Here is an 11,648-nt window from a genome sequence, read left to right on the forward strand (position 1 = left end):
AAAACTTTAAAACTTGACATACTTGGAAAGAATGTAGTATTTTGAGCAGATAAACTTTTTAAACCTTTAGTTGTTAAGACACAAAGTACTTTTTTTTAGGTGCAATAACCTATAAATCGTCAGCACTTCAGTACTTGGAGAGAAAATTGTATATTTGGTGGAATAACCTTTAAATTATATAGACTTAAAAAAGCATTTTAGGGGAAAAAAACTTAGTGGAATAAACCAATATAACTGATTTATATAAATGAGCTTAAAATTGTCATATTTCATTGTAGTCACTTTATTCAAAATGTTAAAAAATGATGTGTTTTGCACTTGTTGAAAGTTGTATAAAACCAAAGAATTCAACTGAGAAGCCATGACTGACTCAGGCCAGTTGTGAGCATCAACCATGTGACCAAAATCCAGACACTTTTTGGGTGAACCTTTCAATTCATTTTCAATAAATTTTATTGACCAGTTCACATGTGTCATCTCAAGACACTTCAATAAGAAAAGTAAAGTCAAAATTATAGAGAGAAATCCAACAAATCCAAAGTTTCCTTTGGATTCCCTGTCTGAACAAGCACTTGGCGACAGTGGGGAGGTAAAACTCCCTTTTTCAGGAAGAACCCTCCGGCAGAACCAGGCTCAGACAGGGCGGCCATCTGCCTCGACCGGTTGGGGTGAGGGTGAAGGAGAGAGAGAACAGGAAAGTGAAAAGAGTGGAATCCTGTTGCAAAGACCAGGCCTTCCTCTTCAAGTGTGGGAAGCCATGCGTTAAAGACGCTTCACAGTGAAAAACCGTGACAGTGAAAGACACTTGACAGTGCTGCTCAGTCCATCACATCGGACACACAGCAGCAGCAGAACGTCTTCTTTATCCAAGAGAAGACACGTTGGAAGCAGTTCTTCTTCTTCTTCTTTGTCTTTCTCTGCTCCTTCTCATTGACTTCAGTGTCTTCATCCTCATTACTATCCATGCTGTCCTCAGTGTCTTCAGCAGTGTCAGCATCGTCACTGTCCTCATACTCACTGCTCTTCAGGTCACTGTCCTCATCAAGCAAGCCTGTCAGGTTAATTCTGTTTTCAGGGTCTGCAGGCTTAACCATGATGGACAGGCTGGTGGAGGGTCTAGATTCATCGCTAAAAAGGAAACATACACTGTTGGGTTTACATCCGACAAGCAGAGAATGTAAACATGGAAATCAACAAAGTCCATATCAGTCTTTTGTCACCTGCTGGGCTGCTAATGTCTCAACAACCTGTGTACAAAGTAAATAGAAACACACTTACCAACTGCTGGTGGGGGAGCTGCTGCTGAGGTAGCTTTTTGGTGATAAAGGGATGCCTGAGGATACCACTGGGGTGATTCTGTCGTCATCATCCCACTGAAGCATCGCCTTCAACAGCTCGATGCACTCCCTCCTCTCATCAGCCTCTGCTGGGTTGTCCGTCTCAGAGCACAGCTTGGTGCTGCAGAAAACATTTTGAAAGTCCAACAGTGGTCAAATCACCTTCCACCGTGAAATGTGAATACCATAATGAACGGGACTTTTCAAGCAACTAGCTGCTGCTTCCTAAACTACCTTACCGTTTTCATTTCTTCCAGAGAGTCAAACTTGTAAACTGTGGGGTCGGAGTGGACGAGATCGGTCCCAAAATAATCCATAGGTGTCTGAAAGAAGAAAACAATGATGCTTACTAAAGTCTTTATCTTATTGAGTGAGCAAAGGTCAGAGGTAAAATCACAGTAGGAGTATGTAACCTTCAGCCGCCACCAATCATTTGGCATTCTCTCAAAAATAATCGTGATCTCCGGCCAGCATCGATGAGATATTGCGGCGGCAGATCCAGCAGATGGGATCATGCGTCGGAGCTGCAGACAAAGCATAACACCATGTTAGACCTGAAGCTAATCCTGTGACGGCTTCTAATGTGTTTCAGCTGCAGTAATTTACTCACTGTCCAGTATTCTGAGTCTGATCCAAAGAGACTATCTTGAGTCATCATCCTGGCCATCACGCAGCCTAACGACCAAACGTCGATGGCCTCTGAATACTGCCGGCCCAGGAAGATTTCTGGAGCTCTAAATGTGGAAAAAACATCAAATGAAGATGTGACAGTGTAGACAGTAAGGAGACAGCGCTGAATTAAAGATTTCTCAATTTTAAAAAGTATCAGTATTTCATACCTATATGCAAGTCCTTGGCATAGCTTTCCTGCCCTGGCTTTGGACTTGTACTTGGCCAAACCAAAGTCAATCAGCTTGACCCTGAAGGGCTGCTTCACGTGATCCACCATCATGATGTTATCCTCCTTCACATCAGTGTGGATGATGCCAGCACTCTTTGTTGTTTTCAAAGCTCAGCCAGCTGCAAGTAACAACATTTATCAGGAGTTTGTTAAAGAAATCTGTCACATGACAATAAAAGTAGAAGTTGTAAAGGTTCCTGAAACACGATGTTGATTCTGGCACCACTGAAGGAGAGAAATATAAGGAGACAATAGAAGGTCACACCTGCTGGATAACTGTACGGACGTGTTCCAGTGGCATTGGCTGTGGTAAATTCTCCACATAGTCCACAGGGTGATGTACAGTTTTTCAAACACCAGGAGCCGCGTATTTTCTACAAAGATGTCTCCTTTGTAGTCAATGATGTTGGACTCCTTTGAGTTGTGGCTCATGAGCTTTTTCAGGATTTTCGCCTGTGGAGACATAATATGATTGCTGAGCCACATCGTCCAATCAGTTCTTCTCAACAACTAAAAAGTACATAACATGACCAGTTACCACTACTCAGAATCTTGTAGTGGTACCACCTCTTTTTTAAAACAATGTCTTTTTGTGTCACTGTTCAGCTGAAATCAGTGTCCTACCTCATGGTCAAGATTGTTCCTTTGGGGCACCTTTATAGCCACGTGCTCTTCAGTGTTGTCTTTCACACATTCCAGCACTGTTCCATAGCTTCCATCTCGCAGTTCTTTTCACCACCGTGTAGCCTGTTGGGACTTCGGAACGCTGCCTTGAGGAACTCCCTCGGAGGAAGATGAGGATGAGGATGATGATGAGGATGATGATGAACTTTGAAAGTACATTTTTGTTTTGTCCCAGAAGACCTGAAAGTGAAACAGACACAAAGAGAACCATAATCTATGGATGTCTTGTTAAACCATTGGTAATCTACCACGCTGTTGTGATCTCAGTTTTCAATCATATTTGCTAAATATTGAACCAATTATCATAAAACAACAGCACTGAGTGTTACAACCTGTTCTGAATTGTGTTATAAGACATATTGGACAGTACTGCAGCAAAACTACATGGATGTTTCCTCAGAAACTCCAAAGTGTTTACTTCATTAAACAGAAGAGAGGAGTTACTTACTTCACAAAAGTTTGGTTATCTAGATTTTGCTGAAATGTGGATGTCTCTGAGTTTGGTGTGAAGCTGGTTTCACTAAACTACTCAATAAACGAATAAATAACTCAATAAAATACATTGAAATGGTGTCTCCACTCAGAGTTTTTGTGTTTGGCATGAATTCTAGATGCCTTTAAAAACTATTTAAAATTTCTCAGCATCATTTCATTTTGAAATGGCATGTTAAATGACCAAAACTGGCACTGTTTTTCTCATCTATCTACACTTAATAACTTACAGTGACATATTCTGAGTAATGTTGTTATAAATTGTTGGAAATCTCTCATTTGTTAGAACATTTCTGCTTAACTTGTGTCTCATTTGACAGATTTTTCTCACATAAAATATATTTCAAAAATATATTAAATGCTAACTTAAGAAATGTGTTCAGCATTTTTTATTCACAAATCAAGATATTTGAGATCATTTTTTTAAAAGCCTGTTTATCCACGTCCAGAACATTTTTAATATTACAGGCATTTGAGGTAATGTTTAAATGACAGTATCTCAAGAACTAATACAGATAGGATGATTTTTTAATGGTTAGTTCTAGTTTCACTACAGGACAAGTGATGAATAATCTCTGATAGCAGGTGAATTGAAATTTAAAAAATAATTGAAATTGTCACTGAAAGTCTCATCTTTGAGCACACATTACCCCCAAAAAACAATATGCAGAAATCATCCAATGATAGTTTCTTGACACTTTTGTACTTGCATGCCAGGATAATCCAAAACAAAACATGCAGAATATTTTTTTTATGAAAAAGAAAATGTGATGAACTTTAGTAACTGATTGAGCAGATATGACAAGTGTACCACCAAAGACAAAATATTGCTGGATAGCATAATCCAATTTCATTTTTGGATTCCATGTTGCAAGTTAAGGAAACAGAATGAACTATTACCTTACTTATTACACTTACTGAATTAATTTACTTATCAGAAAAAAGTGACCTTAAATCTTGCTCACATCAACACATCAGACTATCATTATATACTCCAAAATGAACATTTCCCAGTAGAAAAATCCCAACATATCTATGCATTTGGTCATGGTTGTATCAAATTATTCCAAGTTTGAAGCTTTAAAACCAAATTTTGTCTTAACAAAAACGTTTGTCCTGCTCTTTACAGGAGTTGTTTTAGTTATCCAGTTATTGACCAACCTGAACACATCATTCCCTTCCCGACGCTGCTAAGATCTGACTTTTTAATAACAAGATGTTAAAAATTCAAGACAAGTCACAACTGAGTGTTACATCCTGTTCTGACTCACGGATTTCTTACAAATTGGACAGAGTTGTAGAAAATAGATCTTAGAACTGCCTCTGAATGTTTCCTCTGGTGTTGCTTCATCAAACGAACAGTGAAGTTCCTTACCCTCAAAAATGTTGGGTTCTTTGGACTGTTGTTGAAGACGCGTTGATGATTAATTCTCGATGTCCTTCTAATTTCCAGTAGTCCTGGTTGTTCCCTGCTCAATCCCGTAGACAATGTCCTCTACTGTCCTGCCAGCCTGACACTCTATATTGCAGGCATGAATTCTAGAATGTCTCATTTTTCTGACTATTTTATGGGGTGTTCATCTCTGCATAGACCATATGCATTTCTTGGACACGGTACTTCAGATCATCTCAAGGACTTGGTAGGGGTATTACAGGGGTCCTGAGGAAGTGCAGTGGGGAGTTTGAATCAGATTGGATGAATGGTGGTGTTTTTTCGATGCAATGAAATCAAGGTAGTCACATTCTGACAGCAGTCTCAGCACTACTTTGTTTAAATGTAAACAAAGCAGCAGTTATTTTTTAAATTTTTAACTGTCATATTTACTGTAAAGAAAGCACACAGTGGATGGGTTTGGGTTCATGTAAAATGCTGAAACACTGGTGTAGTCACTGTATATGAGGAATATGGTTTTCCAAAGGGAACAAACTTGGAGTTAGTTGAGCCTTTGCAGAAAACATGTTGGGGTAAATTGTGCCATCAATTATGTTGAAGTAAAATTTCTGCAAACGCGATTATATAAACACTATACGCCGATGGAAAGCTTAGATTCTCATGAATCCGCCGGTATAAACCACTTTCAGATGTGATTACCACACCGGGTAATATAAACACATTTGTCAGACAAACAACGAATATCCATCCATCCGTTCTCTATACACGGCTTCAACGTACACAGCGCGACTCACATTTCCGGGTTCATTATTACACACAGATGAAAATATTCCACAAAAAACGGCCATAATCCAACCTTAGACATCCAGACGAAACAAGTCAGTAAACTATTTTGTCCAAAACATGTCCTGAAGTCGGTATATACTCCACGAATCGGTCGTTTTCGAGGAAATGCACCTCGCGATGCCCGTCCAATATTCCCTGTACTTCTCTTCATATTTTTTATTTACAAATAGAATATTAGCGATTTTTTTGCACTGAAAATGGCTGGAACTGACTGCAGCTTAGTGTTTGTTTGTTTGCAAACGGGTTTGATTTTATTTTCATATCTGAATCTTAATCACATCTGAATAGAACGTTTAATTAATCAAATATTCCTCGTGTGTCATGTTTCTCCTCGGTCAGATTTAAGCGAGTTAGGGCATTTTTGAATGGGTATGTTATATTTTTAATGTAAAAGCGTTGCGAATCCAACGCTATATTTTGCATTACATCGTCCCATATTTCTAATGTGATCCTTTATTTTTGCTGCAGATTTGGGTATTTGAGATTAAAAAACGTTAGTGTTTGTTTGTTGCAAACGGGTTTGATTTTGTTTTCATTATCTGAATCTTAATCACATCAGGCTGTCAGTCCAGTAACCGGCAGCAGTCCCAGTGAGGGGAGGGAGGGGAGGGGAGAAGGGAGGGGAGCCCCACATCACTCCGCGGCCAGACGCAGATAATCGCGCATGCGCAAAGTCACTACAGATCCCATCCAGACTTACGGAGCCATATAAACGAAAATGTTCTTCACTGTCATGCTAAAATAACCACAGCATTAGCCCTCTAGTGAAAAACTATTTTGGGTGTTTTTTATTCACTTTTTGGTCTCTTCCACAACGTTGTTCCTCTTCTCTACAACGTTGATTACAATTACATGCAAACTGGGAAATATGCAAATTAGACGATGACGTCATTTAGCGACTTCTAGCGACTTGTAGGACAGCCAATAGCGACTTTCCTTACTGAGAGTTGGCAACAGTGTCCGCGACCCGCCCTCGACCCACTCCCCGAGAGAAGAATCTGCCCTTTCTCCGCTACCCCTCTCCAGGTAAGATGTGTTACTACGCTGCTGGTGTTTGTTGTCTATCTCGTCAAGCACATGGTATACGTATTTAAAGCCAATGATTCGTTTTGTTTTCAGGTATTAAACCTGACCATACGGAAATGATATTGTACTTTTGTGCCTAAAAATAGCGATTGTTTTGTAACGTTGTCTAGCTAGCTTAAGGCCCCATCCACACGAAGACAAACGAGGGTCTAAACGCATAAGTTTCCACACGAAGACGGCGTTTGGGGGTCTGTAAACTCTCATTTTTGAAACCAGGTTCCAGAGTGGAAAGATTTGAAACGCCGTTTACGCGGCTCCGTGTTTACTGGCTATCCACTGATACGCTTGCTCCATAGTTTCATAACTTCATTGATACACATGCGCCACACACGCGGCAAAGACGACGGCAATGGCGGCGTACAGTGTAGCAAATGTGATGATGAAGCTAGTGACCCTACTATCCCTGTTGCAGCAAAAGCTCCTTCTTCTCAATCACCACCGAGTTGAACAAACAATTATTGAGACACATTACAGCACTTTGTTTACTTTCCCGGCTGGTGTTACAACTTTTGCCGCAAGTGCGCATGTCCACTGTTTTTCTTCTGTTTCCGTCATATCGTTACAGCGCCCCTAGAGGTCCGGCATGTGTTCTACAGCGTTTCCATGCGTATCGAGTGCATTCATGGAGACGGACACAACTTCCTCCGACGCCTTCGTCTTTATGGCGATCGTTTTTGAAAACTGTTAAGCGTTTTGTCTTCGTGTGGATGGGGCCTAAGACACCTGTGTGTACACTAATATCAGTAGCCGGTTATTCCCACGTAGGGTGATAACATTGTCATAATAAGTCATAATTTCCTATTCGGCTCCTTAAACCTTCTATGTTGATTGAGAAAAAACGGGAACTTTGTTTTTACTCATAAGATTAGGAAAACTGTGGTTCATTCAGTTGCTTTTTAAACCTTTCTGTAAATACAAACACAGCTACTAAGTATTTGTCTCTGTTCTCCTTTTAGTTGCTGTTTCATCCATCCCCTGACCTTTCACCTCTGCGTCAACTAGAAAAGCAAACCCAAAGGCACTTTTAAGAGCCATATCTTTCTATCTTTCTATCTGTCCATTTCTGTCTTTCTATTCATCTGTCTGTCTGTTTATCCCTCTAGCAGTGTCAGTGTCCTCGTCAGCCATCCGTAAATTCTTTGTATAGTAAGTCTGCCTGTTTGTCTGCACTTGTTTATTTGTTTATCTTTATCTGTTTGTCCGTACCTGTTTATTTGTTTGTCTGTATATGTTTTCTGCAATGGACAACAGACAGACCCTTGACCCCCAGAATCCCCACTACAAAGAGGGGAGGCGAATGGCGATTGAAATGAGACATGACCAGATGCTTGCTGAAGCCAGGGTTAGTATTTACATCATATGTTACTTAACCATAAATGTGGGTGACAAATAAGCTATTTGATCTGATAGTATTGGAAAGATCAGACAGCGTCCAATCCCACAATTCATAGATGTTGAGGTTTGCTTTGATTTGCCACCTATTTTTTGCTTCTAGTAAGTTGAACTGCATTTGATCAGACTTTATCAGCACGTGGAAAGCCGCTGAGCTCAGGAGAAGGTCGTCTTCAGCAAAGAAGGCTAAAAGGCCAAGGCAAGGACAAGGAAAGCCCAGGGGGAGGAATGGTGGGCGACGCAGAGCCTCGGCTACAGGTAGTTTTTGTAAATTGTTGATGTGTCAAAATGCAGATCAGTTTATTCAGTGGTATTGCAGTAAACAACATTACCTAGTAATTAATGTGAATATTCTTTTACAAATTGTAGTTAATAAATTAGTATGTAAATGGAAAAATACATGAATTGCAATCCTGATTGTAGTCATATTCTTTTATGTCCTGACTGAATTACAGTTGGACAGCCTCAGGCTGAGTGCTCCCTGTCATCCAGTGTGGAACATGTTCCAACTTTACCATCATCAAGTCCTCTGGAAAAATTTGGTAAATTCACTGATTAATGAATTCATGTATGTAATCAAGTTAATGATAGTTATTAAAACAAACATTAAACTCTAAAAACAATCTATTACATATATCAAGAACAGTAATGATTAGCACCAGTTTGAATGATTGTTAAAATCATCCTTTAATAACTCAGTTAATTTTATTTATTAAAGCAAAACATGGAGCAGCTCTCTGCTATTTTGGAGTCAATGCATTCTGCTGAGCCTCAGAAAAGCTCCTCATCCTGGTCTGACCGTCAGCATAAAGCCTCGGAGCGCTGGAAAGAGTCAAGGCCATACAACCTCCAATGCCTCATTGAAGAAGAGGGCTGTTGGGCATCCTTTGTGTTGTCTCTGCAATGAACCTGCAGTCATTCGGTTAGTATTCTAAAATACTAAACTTATTTCATGGCGGGCTTTTTTTGGAATTATGGGTCGTTGTGTATTTATTGTATTTTGGGGGAGCTGGTAGAATTTTTTTAGAGTCAGAAGCACCCAATTGGAAAGTGGACAAAATAATTAGCACATCTTCTGCCAGAACTCAAAGGGGCTAAACCTTGAGATAGATATCCCAGTTTATAGCACATTATTCCCATGAAATAAATATTTTATAATCATTTTGCCTTTCTCTCCTAGGTGCAGAGATTGTCTTCCTGAGGAGTGGTTCTGTGGTGACTGTGATATACTGCATCACAAAAAGCAGCCACTCCACAACCGGGAGTGCATTATTGATGGTTTTTTTAAAGCCATTCCTCCAAGTACGTGCATCATGAACCAGGGCGATGGATATTGCACCCACGAGCAAGGTTCGTCTTGATCTGAGTATTGTTATCTTCCATATGTATTTCTAGCTTCTCACAAATAATGTAATTAATTGTTTTCTTATATTTTGTCAGCATGTCTTTTGCCAGTTGGGAAGGCATCATGCTCTTCTTGCAAAGGCACAAATATTGTCACATCACCAGGGAAACCAGCGATTTTAATTACCATCAATGGTAAGAAAATTCACTACACTACACTAATAATTTTTAGGAAGTATGTGGTTGTTATGTATTCATGATGTTGTTTATTTGCGTTGTGTTCAAGGACGTTATGACTTGCATCAACCACTGCACTTCTGTGAAACATGCCAGAGGCAGTGGGCTCCGGAACTGAAGGACCTCATTAGGAGCGGTTATTGGCCGGCCTCTCTTAGTGTGTATACCTTGTACACTCTAGACCTTCTGAGCTCCTTTCAGGAATTGAAGGTCATTTCTCCTGGTTTTGCCAGACAGGTCTTTGCAAAATTGCTGGAGCATCGCACAAAGTGTGGAGGGAGAGTAAGTTCATTTATTCTTCACCATATTAAACTGTATTTCAGCAGACAGTTTGTAATATAACTATATTTTTATATTCTCTTTATCTTCTAGTCGGGACATATCAATGGAGATGCACTGCAGCGCAGTTTTTTAGAGTTGTCATACTCTTCATTTAAAAAAAGCAACTGTGCTGTGGTGCTGAATTCACTTGCCCTGCCTGCACGCCTCAAATGTTGGCTGTTTCTGCAGATGGAAACAGAAAGTTATATCGCTTTGGCCAAAGTGGAAGGTGCTCTTTTTCCCAGTCTTTTTTATGATTCACTTATATTGTTATGTGATGAATGGATCTGTCTGTTTTTATCTCCCTCAGCTCTGATGACCCTGCCTTTCTTGAGGGGCTCTTTGTAGCCAAAGACAGTGAGGTGGCCATATTTACAGATGCCATCCAAAAGCAGTCAAAAATGTAAGATATATTTATAATGTAACAAAACATTAACAGAAATGCTTTCATTTTATTAAAGTTTGTTGTGTATGTCATAGACACAGGGAAAAGGGAAGTGTGGGGACTCCCAGTGGACAGCAGCAAGAGAGAGATCAAAGAGGGCTTCAAAATTGGATGAAGAGGTGATGGAGGTGGCAGTATGTCGCCATGGCTTTCTTTTGAAAGCCCTTAATATGTACGGGGGGAGATATTTGCATACCCCTCTTCCTTCAGAAAGAACTGATGCCAGCCAAGCCTCAGTTCTTTGCAATGGATGTGGCTTGCAAATACTGGCCCTACCTTGAAAAAGCCGCCAATGTCCTTCCGGCCCTCCAGGAGCTGACAACCATGAAGCCATTCCTTAGTGTGATGCATGCAAGAGCTCATGCAACAAAGTGTGAGGTATTTTAAACATATTTTTACATAGTCATATGTGAATTTTCAATGTTTACAAAAACAGTAATAACATACAAATGAATCTGATGCATAACTATGGTATTTATCTTTTTTGCATTATCATTACATCCACATTTACTTACTCATCGATCAAATGGAGCGGTAGGAACCAGGAAGGAGCAGGGACAACTGCTGGTGAGGAGGTGGAGCAAGTGAATAGCTACCTGTCTCGTTGTGCCCTGACGACAAAGTACATGTCGAAAGCAGGTGAGTAATTCTTTTGCCATAATTTTTCTCTGTTCTTTTTAGATTGCATTTAATAAACTTATTTTTCATTTTCTACAGCACGAGTGGACATGCTTACATTGCATGCTCTGGGGTGGAACCACAAAAAAAGGACCTTTTTACATCAGGCCCTTTCTACAAGATATGTAAAGGTAAGTCTGTATTTATGGTTTTGTTGTGTCATTTGTTGACCACTTTTTTTGTTCTCTCTTTAATATATTTATTGTATAACACTTTTTATCAGACCTGTCAAAGACTGCTAGATGAGACTGTAAGGCTAGCTGAGCTGAAAGCAGAGCTACAGTGCACTGACGAAATGGCATCACAGTGGATGTCCGAGGTGACTGAATGGGCAGCTGACAGTAAGTACAGTAAGAGTTGATACCAAAAAACTGAAAACAACAGTTTGTTGTATTAAAATGGGTTTTATATAAAGATCAAAACAAGGTTTTACATTTCAAGTCATGTGTTCTATTTTAATTTACTTTCCCTCTAATTCTATAGAGACACCTC

General features: G+C 39.8%; 2 long non-coding RNA genes across 2 annotated transcripts; both read left to right on the forward strand.

Annotated features, from left to right (window-relative positions):
• Positions 1–9,002: 9,002 nt before the first annotated feature.
• Positions 9,003–9,960, forward strand: LOC127534189 (uncharacterized). The gene is made up of 4 exons (XR_007942212.1): positions 9,003–9,053; positions 9,312–9,481; positions 9,572–9,670; positions 9,762–9,960. It is a non-coding gene; the product is annotated as an uncharacterized LOC127534189 (long non-coding RNA).
• A 1,015-nt stretch (positions 9,961–10,975) lies between these two features.
• LOC127534188 (uncharacterized) lies at positions 10,976–11,497 on the forward strand. The gene is made up of 3 exons (XR_007942211.1): positions 10,976–11,117; positions 11,196–11,287; positions 11,380–11,497. It is a non-coding gene; the product is annotated as an uncharacterized LOC127534188 (long non-coding RNA).
• Positions 11,498–11,648: the final 151 nt, after the last annotated feature.

Source organism: Acanthochromis polyacanthus, chromosome 5 (assembly GCF_021347895.1).
Source record: "Acanthochromis polyacanthus isolate Apoly-LR-REF ecotype Palm Island chromosome 5, KAUST_Apoly_ChrSc, whole genome shotgun sequence".
NCBI lineage: Eukaryota > Metazoa > Chordata > Actinopteri > Pomacentridae > Acanthochromis > Acanthochromis polyacanthus.